This window comes from Zophobas morio, unplaced genomic scaffold, assembly GCF_036711695.1.
Source record: "Zophobas morio isolate AGI-343-1 ecotype UQ-CSIRO unplaced genomic scaffold, CSIRO_AGI_Zmor_V1 ptg000012l, whole genome shotgun sequence".
NCBI classification, from domain to species: Eukaryota; Metazoa; Arthropoda; class Insecta; order Coleoptera; family Tenebrionidae; genus Zophobas; species Zophobas morio.
The window spans coordinates 29070369-29091243 of NW_026972117.1; the positions used below are offsets into that span (position 1 = coordinate 29070369).

The following is a 20875-nucleotide window of genomic DNA, read 5'->3' on the forward strand; positions in this document are numbered from 1 at the left end:
GTTGCAGCGTCACTTTAAATTTATATGACAATAGGGAGTATCAGTGTTTTTATATCTACCATATTCATAAAAGCTGTGTAGCCGTTTTTGTTGAATTAAACGTACAAAATGTAACAAATTATTATAATAGGTGTGGATATGTTACTTGTTCAAGAACGGTACTTGGCTCAAATGAAAAAAAATTAAAATACATAATAAATAATAATTAAAGGATAAATTAATTTCACCATGAGGTACTTTGTCGATATTGATGTAATGAAAATTAATGCTGTGCTCATTTATTAGACATCAAATCTGCATTTCACTTAAGTTTCTGAAACAAAAATAGCAATTTGCGCTGAATGCCTCTAGCACGTGTGGCAGTTCTGAAGAAACCATCGAATAACGACGCGCTAATCATATTTTCCTTTTAATAATCTCAAACCCCTTTGCTTCTGCTTCGTATATTAAGCTATAAAGGGATCATAAAACAAATAAAAGTTCCTGTAGCCAAATGTTGCGAAGTGTCTTTGTTGTCGTTGTTTATTTCACTTCCCAGACAATCTTAATTCTATTGTGTCGGATGTTCCCACACAGTCTTTTATGACACGTATGTTTGATGTAACATTTTAAAATATTTTTTTGACTAAAATTAATTGTTAAAGTATGGGTGTGTGTTGTCATCTGCTCTATTTTTAAATGGATTGGATGGTCCCTTAAGTATAAAATTACGTTATTTAGATTCGTAAATCTGAGCAGCAGGTGCATCCATTGTGGGAGATTGATTTGAGGATGTTTATGCTTTTAAAAATATAAGACGTAGTTACTGTCGGTTTTTTTAAATAGAGCTTAATATTCTCTTAACGTCTCTATTAAGAAACTGACGAATCGGAACTTAATTGCAAAAGTTTTTGATCAATAGCAACAAAATTATAGACATTATTTTAAATATTAGGTATGTATTTTCTATTTTAGACTAAATCATACCTTTGATAAAATATAGTTCTAGTAAGAAAATTTGGTTTGTAAATTTTTAACATCTAGTAATTTATCGTGCTGGTTTCATATTTTATGCACACTATATACAACAACTGAAATCATTGCGCATAAATCTATTCAGATTATTATATGCACCGCCAGGAACGGCAACGACTATGTTCAGTTGGAACTGATAGGTAAACGATAGTAGTCACGTGAGTATTTCTACTTACAATTTATTTGATCCTATACTTCAAAGACAGAAAGTTTGTTTGGTGCTCCGCCATATGGAGTGGCATGTCGCTTCCTGAAAAGAATAATAAAATAAGTTCAACTTATTCTCCATAAAATTTTAATACCGATTTGCCATCAACATTTTACTACCGACAAAATAAAATCCAACAATGTTATCAGTATTAGATATATTTTTTCACGTCATTGTACAAAACCGGTGTAAGTTAGCCAGCTTAAACGATTACAACCAATGTTCGGAAGAACTTTATTGCACAAGCTTCCTTGACAACTGAAAGATAGGAAACATCGGATGCATGCATTCGGACGGGTATTTTTTCGCGATAAAGATTGTACATCAAGTCGGCTTTGAAATTTTATGAATTTTAAATTTTGCCGCCTTATTGTGATAATTATTTATGATTACTCGTCGTCGTCTGCATTGATTAAATGTATATGTCTGTCATAAATGTCACTCATAATCGTGCTTTCGTCGTCATCTATATCTATATTACAAATGTGTATAACCTAATCTTCTTATAGGCTTCCTGATAGGTAGGCAACCAATAATTGGTCGCATGAGAGATTACATCGTACAGATTTTCCAAAGCCAGCGTGATGTACGATATTTTATACTCACCTTGTATTAATTTTGATAGATACAATGTAACACGAAGAACAGTGTAATAATAATTTAAATTAGACCAAATAAATATTTTTAAGACACTCCACAAAACTAAAGGATTCACACATAGTTTTTACGGTGGCCTGTGTAAGAATTTCTAAATATAAAAAAATATATTACTGAAGTATAGAAAATATGGCAAGCCAAAATCGATATTCAAAAATAAATTTTTAATTTCCAAAAAGTATATGGAATTATCGAAGAATTAACCGCGTCATGCAGCAAGTTTATTTATTTAATATGGATGGATTATTCAAACCACAGGTATAACATAAAACCATATCTTATGTTTGTTGCACATTTCAATACGCCTAAATAAACAAATTTTAATTGGTGTTTTATCACCTCCAGGATAACTTTAATGCAGGTTCCGTAGCATCTCCGTATTACATCTTCGACAAACTTCCGACAGACACAAACCGGTAAACAGAAAAAGGAAACTTGCACTTATTTTATAAGCTGTGAAACATAAAGAACGGATTATATATCATAATTTTTTTAAATTGTAATCAAAATAATTAAATATTTTGATACACCACACTATAGCCAACATTTGAAAATAAACATCTGAAATTAGAAGTCTTAAAAGTGTACTTCATTTTTTAAATTGTCTGAAAAACTCCATACAAAGGGAAACAATTTTACATAATACGATCTAACGTCTGGCTGAATATAGCACATACATACAACAATATTACAAAAATAACTGTTGATAATGAACTTTTAGGTTTTTTTTGTTCATAATTATTAGTTATTTATTAAGAGTTGTAAAGTGATCTGTGTGTGTTTTTGGCAAGTGTTTGTAATGTGTATTCACCGTGTTGGTACGAAACGCTGTTGAAAAGTTTTAATTAATAAACACGTTTTTTAGAAATTAAAACATGTTATTTTATAAATTCTTGTTTGCAATTCATATTAAACTCTGAGTGAGATGTGTTATGTCCCAAAAATAAATTTTCGTAAATAATTTCAAACAATCCTTAACTTAAAAGTACCATCTACCTAAAATTGCACTTTACAAAGTAAATATGGGTTGCAAAATTTTCCATCTGGGAGCAATGATCAATGTTTACTGAAACTTTTGCTTTGAAATGTTTGCGTTTGTCACATGTTTTATTTATTTTCGTTTCCCCTTTTTCACTTGAGCCTATTTTGATGTTTTATTCTTCGAGGGCGGAATACATAAGCACTGTTTTCAAATCTCTACACTTTCTGACAAATACAGTCGATGTATTTATTGCTTTTTTTCATAAAATATGCTGTTCGGGGGCATATGAGCGCATACAGTTTGATAAAGCAGCTACTGCAATCTAGGAAATGAAATTCCTTTAATACAATTTTCTTCCACCGCAAATTTTCTCTGCTTGAGAAATTTTCGAAACCACATAAAAGCACCCATATTAACTGAAAGATAAACAGTAATTTGTGCGGCTTATCAGAGGGGTAAATAACCCTCATTTAAAACGAATGGATCTGTTATTTTCATTTGCTTTTCACATTTGACTTTTTATCGGGAGAGTGGAAATGGTTAATATGTTTCCGCAAATTCGATGAGGGAAATCTCTGAACGTCATTAGGAATTTGTATGATAGCATTACAGGAGAGATAAAATTTTGTCCTTACTTTTTCTTGGGGGTATGATATTGATTGTAATTGCAATATGTGAGATGTTATAAGGCGTATTGCTTGGTAGACCCTGACGTTGCTGTCGCCTTGGGGACTATCTTTATTGGCTTTTGGTGTCGGTTTGTTCTGTTCATTTCTTCCGATTCCTCGTCAAATGACATGACGTGAAGCTGCGATTGATTGGCTTCTTTGATAAGGAAGGCGGAAAAGGGCTGGCGCCACATTAAATGGATATCATGTCTTCTGATATATCTTTATGATGCAAGTTTAATGAATGTTTTCTTCATGTCCGGTCCCGTTTTATGGAAAACTATAATAGTTTATTATTGATTAGATACTTTGCAGCACGCCGAATCGCCAAAAAAAGTTTGATGTCACCACAAAATTTCTTAGCGTGAAATAAGGTTATTACTCTGTTTGGCGTCAACAAATGGAGTTTTGTGCTTTATTATAGTGATTTTTGGATAATTTTATTAACACTTTTACTTACAAGGCTAATGCAGACCCGTCGTTGAAATTTTTAAAGTAGAAGCTCTTAAAAGCATTCGCTGTTTTATAGTAACATACTATTAACATATTTTGCAACTTTTAAGAATTTGGTCATTCAGGATATCTAATAAAGATTAGGTGTTCTTTGTGTTAAAACTAAAACTTACACAGTACTCGTAACTTTTCTGACTGACTTAGGAAATTATTGTCGCTTATGTGGAGAAAATTAATTAACAGTGATATATGTTAAACAATTATTCGTTCCCACTATTGTTTGTTGGTCTAGCCCAATTCCGAATGTGAATGACATTGATAATGATAACAGCACAAAGAAAAATAAAGATTTCTTTGTATCTCTTGTTTAAATTCCTCTTTTTTCCAGCATAGGCACAGACAAAAAATATACTTGTTTTAATAATTATCTCGCACTGCCATGAGCCTGAAAACCAGTATATCCGTAAATCATTTCAACTCATCGTGTTGTTTTCTTACTGATTAAACCTTTAGGCGACAATAATATCTCGTAATTTCCTATAAATTTTTATTAAAACTATGTAATTCGTTATTAATGTATTATTTAACTTTTGACCTTTATCACTTAATCCTCAGTTTTAGTCATAATTGCCAATAAAAAATTCTAATTAGATTATCGTGTTTAATTAATGTAATTTATGTACTTATGTAAACTTGAAATATAAATCAAACAGCTGATAATTACTTATTCCTATTTCCTGTTTTCTAGTGGTCAATAATCAACAAATATGTCAAGTTAAATACAAAAACAACAAAGTGAAGAATTAGTGTTTTAACGTATTCTTCACCATACTTCAACCTTTCAGGTGGCCAAAATGTAACTAGAATACTTGTTTTAATGAAATTTAAGTAAAAATGTATGATACCTGTCCTCCTATCTATTACAACTTATTTAGTAGTGACTTATAAACAAAATTTTTATAATGCAGTGTTACAATGATTTTAGAAGACGGCTAAAAGCAATTCGCTATCAAAAGAGTGTATATTCGCAACAAAGCCGCTGAAATACGGACACATGTAAACTGCGGGGCAACTAATCCCTAATTTTTGCTAAACCAAGACGTAAATTTCTGTACCCTGTAAATTGCGACAGATAACAAAATCAGGTACCCTTAGTAGGGTCACTCGTTTACGTGTAATGACTGGGTTCTGCTTCTGCAAAATACCGCCATTTATCAAATCGAAAAGAATAATAATATTTCCATTAAATCTCATTAGATATTATAATATTCAAGAAACAGAATTACGCAATATTAGAATTAAAATAATGAATCCTGTGTAAAGTAGTTTACGTAGATAGACCTTTTTCGGGGAGTGCAAAAGATGCATTGTAGTTTACATGTAAGGATTAAAAAAATTTCTCAGTCTGACGTAATTTACATTATGCCGGATGAAATACATGGGATATTGTCTTCAGTTTGGTGAATGAGGAGAAAAGGAAGTATTAGGAGCCGTAGGAATCTATACACTAATAGCAATTGAAATTCTAGGATCCGTAGTCTGAGCCCATCACATATTTACAGCAGGATTTCACATTACCCATAATAATTGTTATTGCATTTTAAACAGGAAGTAAAATTTTAGATGACTAGCAATCTGGATCATCAATTTTTCAACTTTTTCCTGAACTATAACATTTCACTAAAAAATAACTGGACAACTCACAGCGACAGCAAGACATGTTTCTCACGTTTGACATATACTTCTAAAAAGATGTATACTTTTCTATTGTTCGAAATTTACGTACTATTTTATTGTTTTGTCAGAAATATCTATTCGACACATGTGTTTACTTAAGAAGTTTACCGATACTGACAGGTGCAATATTTATTTAATAAATATTGTTAAAATGTTGTATTTATAATCTCCATTAGACTAGTTATCTGGTTTCAGGTCATTGAATCTAGTTATTTACAAACTGAATGTACTTTATGCCAAACTTTGACAAGAGTGATCGGCCACTGCGTTTGCTCATTTTTAGACAAACTGATAGTGATAAATAAAAAGCAAATTTTTCTCTTAAACTAGAATAATGACAGTGTACAGAAGAAAAAAATATGCTCGATTCTAAAAAGATCTGTCTGACTACCTCTGAAAACGCAGATCATTGTTATCATGAAAAAAGAGTTGGATTAGCACAATGCAAATACTTAAATAGGAAAGCAGTGTAAGTGACAAGTTTGTCATTTAGGTGTAACTAACGAGTGATAAAAATAATTGTGCTTTGTGAAAAATAATTAATGAGAGCAAATAAATCGTTTTATTTTCAAGTTTTTCAATAAATAACATCTGTACTTGAAAATCTCGAATTTTTGCATGCAGATTCGCAACATTCTCTGTATAGTGTACAGTTTTAATAAAGGGTTGACATGGTCATGGTGAGAATGCAAAGACCCATACCCAATTTGCAGCTGGAACTGACAGGAGGAGGTCCAAATCATTCATATGCAGATCTCACACAGTCGCAATTTCATAAAAGGTTCGAACAGACACGTGTTGAAAGTCTGCAGCTGGTGTAAGTGTTGTAAGTAGGTATTCAATTCCCAACAAAGGATAGTGTTACAGTTTATAACGAGAACAACGTGTGGCCATAATTAATCATTGTGCTTCTAGTCGGAATATTAATAGATGGCCATTAACAAATACCTATAAATAGCGTATATAGCTAATTAATTGATGAATGCGGAATAGTTAGCTAAACGCTCTTAAAACGAACAATTATCCGTCTTCAAGCTAAAGGATAATGTATTTGTCTAAGATTTCGTTACGACTGCAGCCAAGCGGTAAGAGCCGTAGCAATAATCGTTCGAGTTTGGCTTAGACCTAAAAGTAAATGAACACTTTTCAGTTGATCTGATAGCGGCGACATCATCATGTTACGTCTTGACGACACCCTACGTCTTGACCCAAATGGTTTGTTAATGGGTGTTAAAATCAAACCTTATCTTTATACGATCAAGTACAATACTAAAAGTTGGTTCGGCAGCGTTAGCAACAACCATATCTATATAACGAGAGAGTTTAGGGTAACGAGCAAGGGAATTGGTTAATATCCGGCTAGGGTGTTAAGGCGACAAGGGTTCAGTGCTAACGACCCGACTGAACCAAGCAGCCACCCTTTTCTTAATTATTACTCTTTCGAGGTTATAAATCATCACTTTAGGTTGTTTTATTACATGATGTGGGTCACTTATTCAAAACTGGCGAACATTTTCCAAGATGCTGCAAGAGTTCTAACATCTTGAGATGCCAAGTTTGTTTTTTATATAATCCACTTTCTGTTACCCCTACTACCAGTAAATACATAATTATAATCTTCAATATCAAATACGATCATTTTTTGTATCGGTTATCTACAAATAAAAAATCATATTTAAAATAAAGATTAGTTGCTACTTGGTTATAATTAAAAATCACGTCATCACAGAAATTAAACTGATATGCAAATTCTACAGATGATCTTTTAAGTTTAAAAGGCAAGTACGTGTACTTGCCTACCACATTTACAGTGAGCATTAATCCAATACCAAATTCCACGCAAATAAGTTTATACTGTAGAGTAGACGCAGAAATAGGTGGTGGACCAATGATACATCAGTCCAGTCTCCAGTCTGAAACATTGACTATATTTTCCCCTCCCCGACACAGGCATTAACATAACCTCAATATAATGTTTGATGATCTTTAATAATGTGCAGTGAGATGGCGCTCTACAAAATTTGGGATGTATATTGGCTGGACTAAATTCTACCCAGCAAAAGTTGGGTGGCTCGCATTATTGCCGGTCTAAACCTACTCTAAAAGAGGACTATAGAGATCATATACGTCAAGTTTAACATCAAAATGGATTAGTAGATCATAAATTAAAGTAGCATATTGTGAAGTTATTAATTTATTTGCAGGAATAAAATGTAAAAAATAGAGTTAACGTTTTATCAAAGTAATTACTTTGCTACAAGTAGTTTCGGGAATTAACTGTGCTATAAATTTCCAACAGATAGACCATAGATGGAAACAGAAAATCACATTCATATTCAACGAGCTATTAAACACTAAGAAAATAAAATTAGAAGTGAAAAACACTTATTTCAGCTATATCGTTCTGTAACTAGAAATAAAGAATCCCAGTCTACTTGTGATTAATGATTAAATCATCATGTAAAAATAGTGAAAGAAAAACGTAAACTTAGATAATAATGTAAGATGTAATATCTGCAAATAACACATCAATAGAACATTGCAGTTCTTTGAACAATGTACAGCTGCAACTTTATCAGAGCACTGAGTGCAGTGAGGACTTAAAATTACGGCGTTAAAAGTTTTTACCATAATACATATGTGAAGTGTAAGTGATAGGATATATTTTAAAATTTGCCTTAAAACGTGTAAAGCATATGCAATGCAAAAAATATTTTGTTATGATAGACTTGTATGACAAGATGTGTATGTGCTATTAAAATTTATTGCTAAGTGAGTATAATTTCTTGATTTCCATCACACAGAAGCAAGCAGGTGTTGTTTTACATGATGGTTGGTGTTAGGGCGTGATTATGCAAATACAGTACGGCGCAACAGATGCTCAAAATAACTCAGGAGCCTTAATCAAGACTGGAGAGCTTCCATATAAGAATCACACGAAATTATATATTTTTTACTTTTCCGTTAACGATATTCTTTTATTTTGTTCTTTTATGATTGAGTTGATAAATAAAAATAATATATTCAGTGGTCAAGTTTCGATCCCATTAAGGACATGATAATGGACAAAGTTAAAAAGATTCGATAATCGATAAATTTACCATTTAATAAATTTTTAAGTAATCGTCAAGAAAATGAGTTATTCATCTGAAGTTGATACTTGACGAGAAAGAACTACTTGTCATTAGCTTCGTTTAAATGTATAACATATTCCGAGCTTTTCAGTACAACTTCACCAAGAAATCAGATTAGACAGTGGAGTGTTTGTTTGGTGGTAGCATGAGTGGTATGTCTACACTCTACTCAGTATTCAGCAACTTGTCTGTTGCCGATTGCCAACCGTCGTTTAGTAAACAAATTGAATGAAGAAACTGAAGAGTGCTTGCAAGTCGTGGGTGTCAACAGCTACGGCCCACCCAAGTCTGTGTGAATAATCACGCCGCCACTCATCAGTTTCTCGTAATTATCCCAGATTATTCTTTCTGTTCTTTTTTAATTGATTTTCATTTTTTATGTTCCTCTTGGCTGTTACAACTAATCAAAAATGCAAATTTATTGAATTTAGAAATTAGTTTACGATACGGGATCGTTAACGGCGAAGAAATGAGTCCATAAAATTCAATAATTCATTTGGTTTTAAAAATGTCAAAATACAATTCCAAGGCTTGATCTCGGGAAACGTTAATGGAAACAACTTAAAAAAATTGTGAAAAACCAATTGGTTGATATCGCCAGGTAACCAGATTTCTGTAATAGGGTATTCTTGAGGAATGACTAATTTAATATTTTTTGACGTTTCATGGCTTGTAAAATAGGAAAAAGTGGATCGCCCGTTTCCGTCTCTCGGTTGATGTCTCTCAAAATTTTAATATATAAGTACTTAAATCTTATACGTCTGAAGCTGTAGTTTATCAATGCACTCATTTTTCATACATTTTTTAAACAAATTATCTTAAAAATTACAAATCAATTAATTGTTCTAAAATATGATACAGGTTATCGTTGGTTTCACAGAAAGTTAACTACAATAATTTTTCAAAAGTCTGCTTAATAGCAACCCGCTACTCGTCAGTCCGCTTTCTACAATAACATTTTTTTGTGGGGTCGACTTTTGTTTTACCGTAAATTTCTCTTAAAACGTCCAACGTGCCCGCATTTTTATCTCCTGATTAACGTTCCAGTTACGTTTTAGTTTTAGGTAGGTACATGAATTTTCATAAAATATTCTGATATCTGTTTGTCTAAAATTTTACGTTCTTAGACTTACAACTTCAGACAAGTGTCACTCACTGAAGGCTATCTGTCGCGGATGTGTGTCAAAATGAAAAAAAAAAGTTGTTTATATTGATCCCCTTCTCTGTTGTGAGATGTAATCCTGTAATGCTTATGCTTTACGCGCATTACGTATATACACATCGAAATAAATACAAGAAAGATGTCACAAAGGGAACTAAAGTACAAAAACGTGTTTGCAAAGTGGTGCTAATTTTTATATCTTAGCCGATTTAGTCGAAAAAATTTGCACCATGTATCCTAACACCTAATCCACTTTTTAAAGTGTCCAAAATTAAAACATCATATAACAGATTTCCCTCGATACCTGCTACCACGTCAGCTACTTACAGCATGTTTATTATTATTATCAGAGTGTTCATCCCTTATTAATATTTATTAATTTGTTGGGTGTGCATTTACTAACTAGGTAGGGTTATTTGTAGCAGAGTCACGTATTTTTGAAGGGTTGGGCCACACGAAACTCATCTGTTACTTAACAGGGAATAGACTTCTAAAGCTGAATATTTATACGCACTTGATAATTAGAAGAGAGGAAGAAATAAAAAGTTTACGAAACCAGTAAATGGATATTACTTATATTAGTTTTTATCTAAAATTCCATGGAATATCCACTCGCATCCACATTACCAACTTGAAAGCTGATGTAATGTTTATAGCATGTTATCTTGACATTCTGACCTACAAGTAATGGAAATTTAGGAACAATAGGGCAAAGCTTTGGGCTGGGATTATGATTACACAATGCCTTTCCGTGCGGATAATCATGAATTATGAGCAGGTCTCTGGACAAAAAGCTTCTCTGCTGTGTGTAGTTACTGCATAGTAATTAAGGACGATGCACTGCTATTGTTACACAATGGAATAAGCATAGATAAGGATATATCAAATTTCAATAAGCTAATGAGAATGTGTAATTACTACACAAACATCCCTAGCAAAATAAAAACGAATTTAGAAGAAAAGGTACGCATATTTCATACACACCAAATTTTATTAGACAATGTGTTTCATCGTTCTCTGGTTGAAAAAGTTTCAATGCATGCAGCCAGGAGTGTGTAATACCTTTATTTTCAAAAGCAGTGAAATAATTAAAGTCATTCAAATACAAAATTTCTGTTATGTTTCGTCCAGAAGCTCTTTATACAGGTACATAAAGAGTCAATTTTTCAAAGTTTAAAAGTTTCACCTGCGACATTTGTCTGAACACCTGCGTAAACGGAATTTCTTAAATATGGTTAATGAGTCAACTTTACAAATTTATAACCATAAGCTGATATTTGTGATTATGTTAATGAAACTTTATTTTTTATTTTGAAATGTTTCTGTAATTTTCTGAATATAAATGGTGTTTTACAACATTCCGGACCGTCATCATTGTTTGATAATTCAATTAAAAACGTTTGCATTAAAATTAGATAAATAAATTTACCAGAAGGTGAATATTGTTGTGTTCTAAAACTTCCATTTGCTTCTGTGACCACAATTTGTAAGTGTGCGGTAACTGCTTTTATTTTGCCGAATGTACCTACATTACATCAAAAACTTAATTACACAACCCTCCGCTAATCTGAAGAATTCCAAACACCCGACTTTCATCAAGAAGAGAAAATGAGATTGATGCAAAGATTTTCCTCAAACAAGTCCTCTGGTATTCAGGACCAGCAGTATCGCTGCAAGCGTTCTATTTCAGTGCACACCAAGTTATCGAAGTAATTTAAAAGCAGTTTTCTATCCGCTGTTGCTTTCCAGTTCTTCATCGAGAGTGTCCGAATGCGACGAACTAAATTTTGGTAAAAGCTGCTTCCCAATTTATTGGTTATTGCAGCTGTGGGTATGGAGGGAAGTTAACAGGAAATGTAACTACATTAAAAACTAATGCTTTATTAAACTTACATGAGACACGGGAAGTGCAGTTACGTCACAAAACTCGTAAAACGTCACTTAGTGCTATTGTGCACCTGTAAATTGTCCAGCAATCATGTAAAATGCAGGATGACTTGAGTCAATATAGATAACGTGAAGTCAGTAAGTATTCGAATCGCAGAGATAAAATGTAAGTAGATTGAATGTGAACTATGACGATTTGACGACAAAAATGTGACTGATATAAAGGAGCAGTGGAAGTTATTGGTGTCATAATTAACAGTAAATCACATCTATCTATTATTGGCAATTATGCAACTTCTATTTTTATCCGCTGTTCCTTATTAAGATTTAAATCTTGTGATTAATGTCCACACATTTCGTATTCTAGCTCTCTGCATTATACATACTCGTACATGTATCGGTCTGTTTGAAATATTTAGTTGTTGTTGTTACATAAAACTGGAGTAAAATTAAAATTTAACTTGTCGTATCTTGTGAACTATATATTGCGTACCTTATTATTATTTAATCATTTTAAAATTAACTTTTTGATACAAATAAATAAAGAACATATATTAATTTTTATACATTATTATTTATATACACAATAGCACCAATATTAAGTTGGATGAACCTTGTCTAAATGCAAGGAAACAAAATAAGTCGTTCGTGTCATACTTAATCGATGAAAGATGTCTGTTTAATATTTTTTAGATGTCCTTTATAAGAAATTCTAAGCACATTTTTCACATTAATGTTGCATCTCAGAATGTATCCTTCGATAATCATTTAATAAGTTTTTTAGGGTATGACACTACCAACTTTATGGAGAGGATGAATCAGTATATGTATTTTATTACACAGTTGATTAGCTAAAAGGGCACACTTTCAATAACTTTTTTATTTATTATCTAAAAGTAATGATATTAAATTTGCAAATAGGGAATAATAACTGCGTGCATACGTAAATTCACTGCTTTAAAAAAAGCAATGGGAAAAAGTATATTGCAGAAATTCCATTTACATATTTAATTAAATTTATTAAATTTCATTAACACAAGTTCATAAACAAAAAAGTTATGCGACGTGTCACGTTTTAGCTAACTCACCCTGTATCTATATATGTAATCTATAATTTTTAGACCAATGTTGGTATCTTATAAAAGTTTTAAAAATTCGTGCACTGTTTTCTAGGAACACTTGTAACAACAGCATGATTGAATAGATTTTATTTTCTTTACGATAACTAGTTGCGGATTATTATTAAAAAAGCAAATAGAGGAATATGCCACATTTCATGGGAAATTTCTAAATAAATTGTGAAATGTAATGAGGTCATGACTATGTCACGGCAAGTATTACATGAACTTAAAACCAATTAGGAGTATTATTTTAGTACGTAATTTTCATAATTATGGGGCGACATGATATACATCATTAAGAACAACAATTTTTGAACACAAAGTGCAAGACGTGTTTGAGACAATGCATATATATTTTTTATAAATGTGTTGAGATGAGATGACGTCATTAAATTTTTGTTGCGTTATTCCTAGAATTTCATTGAAACATTCGCCACATCTCAGCATTTTTCAACCTGGATTTATTTGGTCATTTTTTATGTTGTAATAGGGTCTAATGTCTTTGTTGTTTTCTCAACTTTTCGTGATGCCTGGAGTACGAAAAAGTAGGTTTTATGATTTCATCTGTCTATGTCAATGGTAGACATATAATCTTCAAAACTACTAAACCGATTGTTGCCAAATTTTATATGTACATATATTAGGAATATCTTGTAGATGTTAAAACGCTAACCAAATTTTGTCTGTTTTTAGTTTTTACCCTAGATATCCAGATTTTTATAAAAAAATCTAAATTGTATAACATTTTACAATTTAAAATTTCAAACAGTATAAAACCGAATGCTCTAATATCTTGCAACCGTGTTGAGGTTTTCGGAGGCACGGTAAATCGTTAATCATTTTTTTTTTCGTTTATGCCCCCCTCCCGCAATGACGTCATTTTACAATTTTGTTGCATACATTTTCTTTAAATTGTATAAAATAACATATACTCCTGCATGTGTGATTTATGAATCCGCGTTAAGTTTTTTGCCTCGGTATGCAAATTTTTGAAAAAAGAACCAAAAAATTTTACAATTTAATTTTGAAATTGATGATGATTGATCAATCAAATTTCATTTTCACAAATGCATATTTTGATCGATCGCCGCTGATGCTTGTTATCTGAATGTGCTGATAGTAGAATTCTTTCAAAATATAACCAAAATAGTTCAAGTTATCTACGCATGTACTGAGAATATATTTTTTCCGGCGATTATCTGCTTTAAATATTGTTCATTTATCGCGACCGTGTCCCCTTGAATTTTGCGCCTTCGTGGTGTTTTATTTGTCACCGGTTTTTAATTTATAGCTGTTATCATAAACAAAAATCGTCAAATAAAATTTTATAACTTTTCACAGAAACGGGGATTTGTTGGACTGTACTTCAGGGGCGAGAGAAGTTTGTCGAAATAAACTTCAACCAAGTTTGTTTTAAATAATGTCATCCAATTTATGGATGATGTTCTATATATCTTGAAATAACGTTAGCATCATACTAAAATTTCTATAAATTCTATGAAGAACTGTCTGGAATAAACTGTGAAATTATTAGTTTAAACCGGCCTGTGTTATGGTGGTGGTGAAAGGAAGTATTTTAAAAGTTTAAAATAAGATTAAAATTAAGTACCAAACCATTTCTATAACGTAAGTCTTATTTCTGCGTCTTTAAACAAGAAAGAACTAAGATTTATATCAAAGTCTTAAATGTTATTGAAATTGTTGAATTGTACAATAGTTGAAAACATATATTTTTTTAAACAACAATAAAAATAACTGAAATAGAAATCTGCTTTCGAATAATGATCAAAAAAAAATTCAGGGTATTTAACGAAAATCATGGAACTGTCATTTAATAAAAAAATACTAAATTACGTAAAAAATCTGTCAACATGACCTGAAAGTTTCTAACTTTTATAATTTAAACTAGCAGTATTATGGTATATGGTATAATATGTTATTGTATAGAACATAATGTTAGCTGGCCATAGTAAGATAATGAAAGTAGAGTTTAACTTTAATTAATATGATCACTTGATTACTCTCTCAAAAGTCGGACCTGCTTTGCCATACGACAAATACATGAATAGGATTACGTCCTCTTGTATTAATTCTGACTTGACGAGATGAACAATAATATATAATTAACGCTACCTTTAATAAATTACTGTCTGTTTATCTCAACTAAAAAAATTATGACGTATTCGCAAAACTTTGCTAAGTATTTATAAATAGTTTGAAATTTGTATTGCAACATGCTGTATATGGTTTAACAAGAATCGATCCATATATTGAATATTATGCAATGGGTTACAGAATTGATTCCTTGCACATTTTTGTAAGACACTGTAAATTTGTATATTTTTTCCTTAAAGAAATCTGACATCATTTAAAAAAAATAAGACTGTTCCGTAAAAAAGTGCTTTTAGATCCAACATTGTATCTGTTTTGATAATGCATTTTTAAATTTTTTAGAATTAGTTATAAACTCTTCAGGATGTTCTTAGACAAAATGTGAGCTATGAAATTTTTTCTTCACGTTAAATAAACTAATTCATTGACAGAACGGTTTGTCTGTCAGTTTGTGAGACTAACGTTCATTCATAGCTGATTTGCCACATTTATTGTTATTTAGAAATCACATTATCAGTTGCAAAATTTCAATAAAAAGGTGCTACTTGCAGATGAACAAAAATGGTCGCCAACTCAAGTGTGAAGAGTTAATGATGGGAATAGTGAACATATATTCTGTGACTTTTAAAGTTTTTAAATATTTGTTAATTAAACAATTTTTGTAAGTCAGTCGCGCAACTATAGAGAAAATTATCGTCACTAAAGACGAAAATTTGAAACTTCTCTTCTGGCACTTTTTCAAAAAGACCTGCAACAACTAATTTGGCAATACAACGAATGTGCACAAAAACATGTTAAGATTACATATTTCATTTAGAAAAAAAAAAAAAAAATCCGACATCATATAAGTATGCAGAATTCGTCATTTACATAGTCTTTAATTAGGTATACTTTATTACAATTTATTTTTATATGAGGATGGTTACCTTTTGGATATTATTCAAACAGCTGTAAAAACATACAGGTGGCTTTTGTCTCTTGATCCATCTATTCCATCCAAATTTTGAGTACCATCAACTCGAACTAGGAACTAGCATGAACACTCCTAAAGCGCAAGAAGCGTGCAGAAGCGATAGAGATTATTAAGCTATTTACTCCTTTTCATTATTTTATGTTAACTGCTAATTATTAAATATTGAAATAATAATTGTTTACTTCAGTGCTTTGAATCGTACTTATTGGAATGGAAAATCCAAAATTTGAAATTATTGGCAACAGTGTTACAGTTTTTGTCAGATTTTCTAACCTTACAACTTAACCTAATGTGATAGATTTCATTTTTCATTAGGGATATTTGCATATGCGAAATTGGTTGCCAACCAAATTACTAGATTTACATGCCCTACCTTTGTCTAAAGACATCCTAAACGGTATATACAGAGGATGACAAAAAAATTAATAAAACAATTTCTGTAGTCATCAAATCAAAAATATTCTTCTGAAATTTTAGAAACAGAATGTTGCTTACAGGTGTAATATTCTACGTATCCAAATTTATATATTTGTCCTCATAAAACTGTTTTTTTTACTAAATAAAGTTGTTGGAAGCAACATTTTCAATTTGTATAAGACACTGAATAATGATGAATTTCTTTAAAATTTTCGGTAAAACACTAACAATGCTTTAATATTTAATTATCTTACACAATACTAACAAAATCTTTATTATTTATCTCTTCCAAAAATTGATTGACTAAATCTGGCTTAAAATTTATAGTGTGATATACTCCATTATTTGTGATTTAATAGTGTATCAATATTTTGAGAAACTGATAAGGAGAAATATTGTCACGCTTTAGAAGGAAGGCGAAACGTGTCTAAACTTTTTAGACCAATTTAAATTTAAAGCAAGGATGAATATACATCAATACAAGCGTCTATGTACTTTTGTTTTTGTTTATCGCCAAAAACTAGACGATTTTATGTACCGTTTGGTTCTTTAAGCTACAGTAATAGGAAGAGTTGAGAATGATTTTTGTGTGATAAACTTAATAGCCGCTACAATGCGAACAACACTTGTTGAATTATTTCAAGTCAAATAAATCTTCTATTTACACCAGACTTGTTCAGAACTATGATGGGACATGTTTTTGAAAAGATTTTAGTGTCGTTGTACTTAAACAACAAAGTAATATGTTAACTGTATCATTTTATATGTTACCTATATAGAATATACATATATCTTCAAGATCTCTTAATGCAAACATTGTAAATTTCGCGTGTAGCAAGAGGATATTAGATTTATTGATCGACACCTACTGGTTTTACTACACATATCTGAAAAAAGTTAGAAATCAATATTTGACCTCTTTTCGGGGGGTTTCCTTAGAAAAGTTATCTTCAGGTAAGCACACACTATCCACTAAAATTGTAGAATTCAACTTTTTCTGGATACAACAAATTATAGGTATATTAAAAATGTTTTAAAGATTGTATTAAAATAGATTTTTGAATTAGCGCTCTTCTTTTGACCATGGAAGAAGGTATAAGGTGGGTATACCTTATGCATGTTTGTTTATATATCTTCAAGTGTTGTTTAAATCAGCTTTAGGTAGCGTATTATTTTTTACGTTATGTGAATATATAAAAATTATTAAAGGATGAAATTAACAATTTAATTCATTTTTGGAACATTTTTAAAACAATGTCAAAACTGTACAAAATATCAACATTGTGGTTACCAAGTGTTGTTATAAATTGTCAATTTTAATTTTCATATCCTCTTAAAATACGAGAATATTTACCTCGTGAAACCATTCAGAAATGAAGAAGACATTTTAGTCACAGTACTTGAGTTATAACAAAAAAGCCTCAAACAGAACTGATTTTATATTATTGAAAAATATAATTTAATGCGTCATACCTAAAACTTAAAATTTTTGACATCTATGTACTCCTTTCTTAAGTACCAACAGAAAGATTGGATTAGCAGGTGGAAAAATTACCATTCTTTTTCTAATTGTACCTGCCACATTGGTCAGGTCTTTCGCTTCTTTTCTCTCTCTCTCTCTCTCTCTCTCTTTCTCTCTTTTTGAAATAAAATTTTAAAGTGTCAGACCTTTTAAACTCCAATAATCTTAAACACACTATTAACTAATGACTTTGCCATTTTTTAGTTGCTACATATTTATATTATTATTAATCGTTTCTAAAAAGTTTTTGTAAAAAAAAAAGAACAATTTTAGCCAATCCATAAAATTAATTGTTGCAGGGTATAATTTATGGGTATTTATGCATTGAATTGGTTTTCATAAATTATTGCCTATAATAATTATTATCATTACGTATAAATATTTTTTTTAAAAGTAACATTGTGGGCGATTTCTTATTAAGCTAGTTTTCAATCTTGTTCTTTCGAACGATGGCAAATTACATGCCTTCGCTAAAATATTCAGCCGTTTTAAAAAATTGTGCGAATTTAATCAAATGCCGGTCGGCCGAGAACAAATCAAATTACACATATGCGTTGGACATTGGCGAACGCAAAAAACTCACCCTAATGTAGCAGAATAATCCAACACGCAATAATAATTTACACAACACTGAACTTGCGTATCCACCGAAACCATTTAGGATTTCCACATAATTAAACAATCCATTTTCAGACAACAAATTCGAAATCTCAAACTTGCCCCCACAAATTTGTGTAAAATGTGCCGCCTAATTTTATCTGGTTTAAACACGAATTAGCTTAATGTTTATCTTGGATCACATTACACATTAACGCGTGTCCAACGTCAGAGACATGTTGACACAAACCTCCTCCTCAGACGCACAAGTTCGAACTGTTATTCGCGCTTGCCCACAGGTCCCATCGAGTTTCCCCTTCTTCACTGAAAGACACCCCACTCTATAGTATTATAGATATTTTATATATGGCCAATTCCAAGTTTACACCCTGAATTTTTATCAGGTAAAAGGTACGGTGTGCTATTTGACATTATATCTACCTGTTTTACCGAGAGCTCCACTTTACTACCAACATAAAAATTTCATGTTACAAAATCGTAACTTTCCAAATGATTAAAACTCTATGCCGGTGTCGGTATTTCACCGGGTATTACAAGGATTATTATATAATTAACTTCAAAGACAGATACTTTTTTTCTGAAAATCGTCTTAGCTTTATATTGAAAGAGCTTCTGTACGTAAGGACAGCGCTCCCATTGCAACCGACAATTAAAAGATATTTTCGCAAAAATCATCCCTGTTTAAATTAATCAATGATACTTCTTCTGTTTGTCATATAATAATTAAAATAGTTGTTTTTTTAAAGCTATTCAAAATCTTTATCAAAATGTACATACATAAAAAAGAACACGAACGTTAAAATCTATTTCCTGATAATGAACTTTAATGCCTAAAACATCCTACAGGGTTTTGACTAAGTTTTTCAGTGTAGGTTCATATTCAAAACATTATAAGTTGTATTAAAACAACTTTAACTTGTATAAACAATTAACAGTCTAATAACACATCGCCCCTTTCAACTCTGTTCAACTCATTGTACACGATAGTTTTCTTGCAAGCCCATCAAGCAACCGACTCTTCTTATGTCTTGTGCTCCACTCATGAACTGCATTGTTTACTCTATTGTTAAAATTCTGGTCCACGTCCTGATGCCTTGTCGAAGTTTATTTCCGTAAACAGGGTTTAATGTCTACCACTTTTTTTTCTCATTCCTTTTACATTTGATCATGTTTTTCGTTTCTCGTTCTACATTTATATTCGCCGTCGTTATAGCCAAGTGTTAAAGCTAGAACAACGCGGTTAGACTTACAGGTTCCATTCTTGCAACTAAGTACGTTAAAATTTTTCTCTAGTCTTTTAGAACGCTCAGTTTTAACTTTTTGTGCTCTATAGCAAATCCATTTCCAGTGGAATATACAAAAACCTTTACCAAACTCCTTCTCATGTGTTTCTTTTTGGCGAACTAATTTTCTTTTCAGTTGTAAACCCAGTCTATAAATCGAAATATCTCTTTCCTTATTCTCGTATTTTCTAGACAAACATGTTCTAGAGCTTTTACAAAAGTAATTCTTTTCTTAAATTAGGTTTTATATCGAAACTGAAATATTTCCAAATAATACATATTCTTCAGTTAATGTTAAAGAATACTATACTCGTCTCTCGCTCTTCCGTTTCTCAAATGGATTTTTTTTATAAAGTTTTTCTCGTGTTTGCTGTGGGTATTTTAATGATCGCCAAAACCCCTAACTCTCCACAACCTTTATTAAATTTAATTACTACAATTTTTAACGGATAATAAAATAATAACATATTACTTTTTCTAACAATGGGCTCCCGGCTGTCTTTTTTTTGTCAAAATCCATTACGTGACTGAGTTCATTTTCGGATAATACTCTGCATGTTCATGGCCCATGGGCGTCTCATATTCGTCAGATAGATGGTTTTCACGCAACAATTCAATAGGCTGAGAAAAGAAACTTTAATTAAAAAATTAGAAAATTATTTTTATAAATTTTATTTGAGTTTTACTGTCACTAAGATGTCTGCCCTCCCTATACCACTTTATATAATTTTTGTTTAAATTAACTAGTTAGCTATAGAAAAACCTAACTGTCGTATAACAGATTAAACAGATTTTTAAAATTAAAATTTGCCTGCTGACTCTTGGTTAACCAGTATATTTAACAACATAATTGCATCAATTTAAATTAAATACGTACCAATTTAGACTGATTAACTTCTTTTACATTTTACTTTCCGCGCGTAAGCT

At 31.3% G+C, this 20875-nt stretch overlaps 1 protein-coding gene across 1 annotated transcript in view; it reads right to left on the reverse strand.

The window, feature by feature from the left end:
* LOC135128154 (discoidin domain-containing receptor 2-like) overlaps positions 1-18908 on the reverse strand; it is a 74414-nt gene extending 55506 nt beyond the window's left edge. Inside the window, exons 1-2 of the mRNA XM_064055052.1 lie at positions 18631-18908; positions 1191-1264 (exon numbers count right to left, since the gene is read on the reverse strand). The gene's annotated coding sequence lies outside the window, so the exon portion shown is untranslated. The remainder of the gene's footprint in view (positions 1-1190; positions 1265-18630) is intronic.
* Between the last annotated feature and the right edge of the window lie 1967 nt (positions 18909-20875).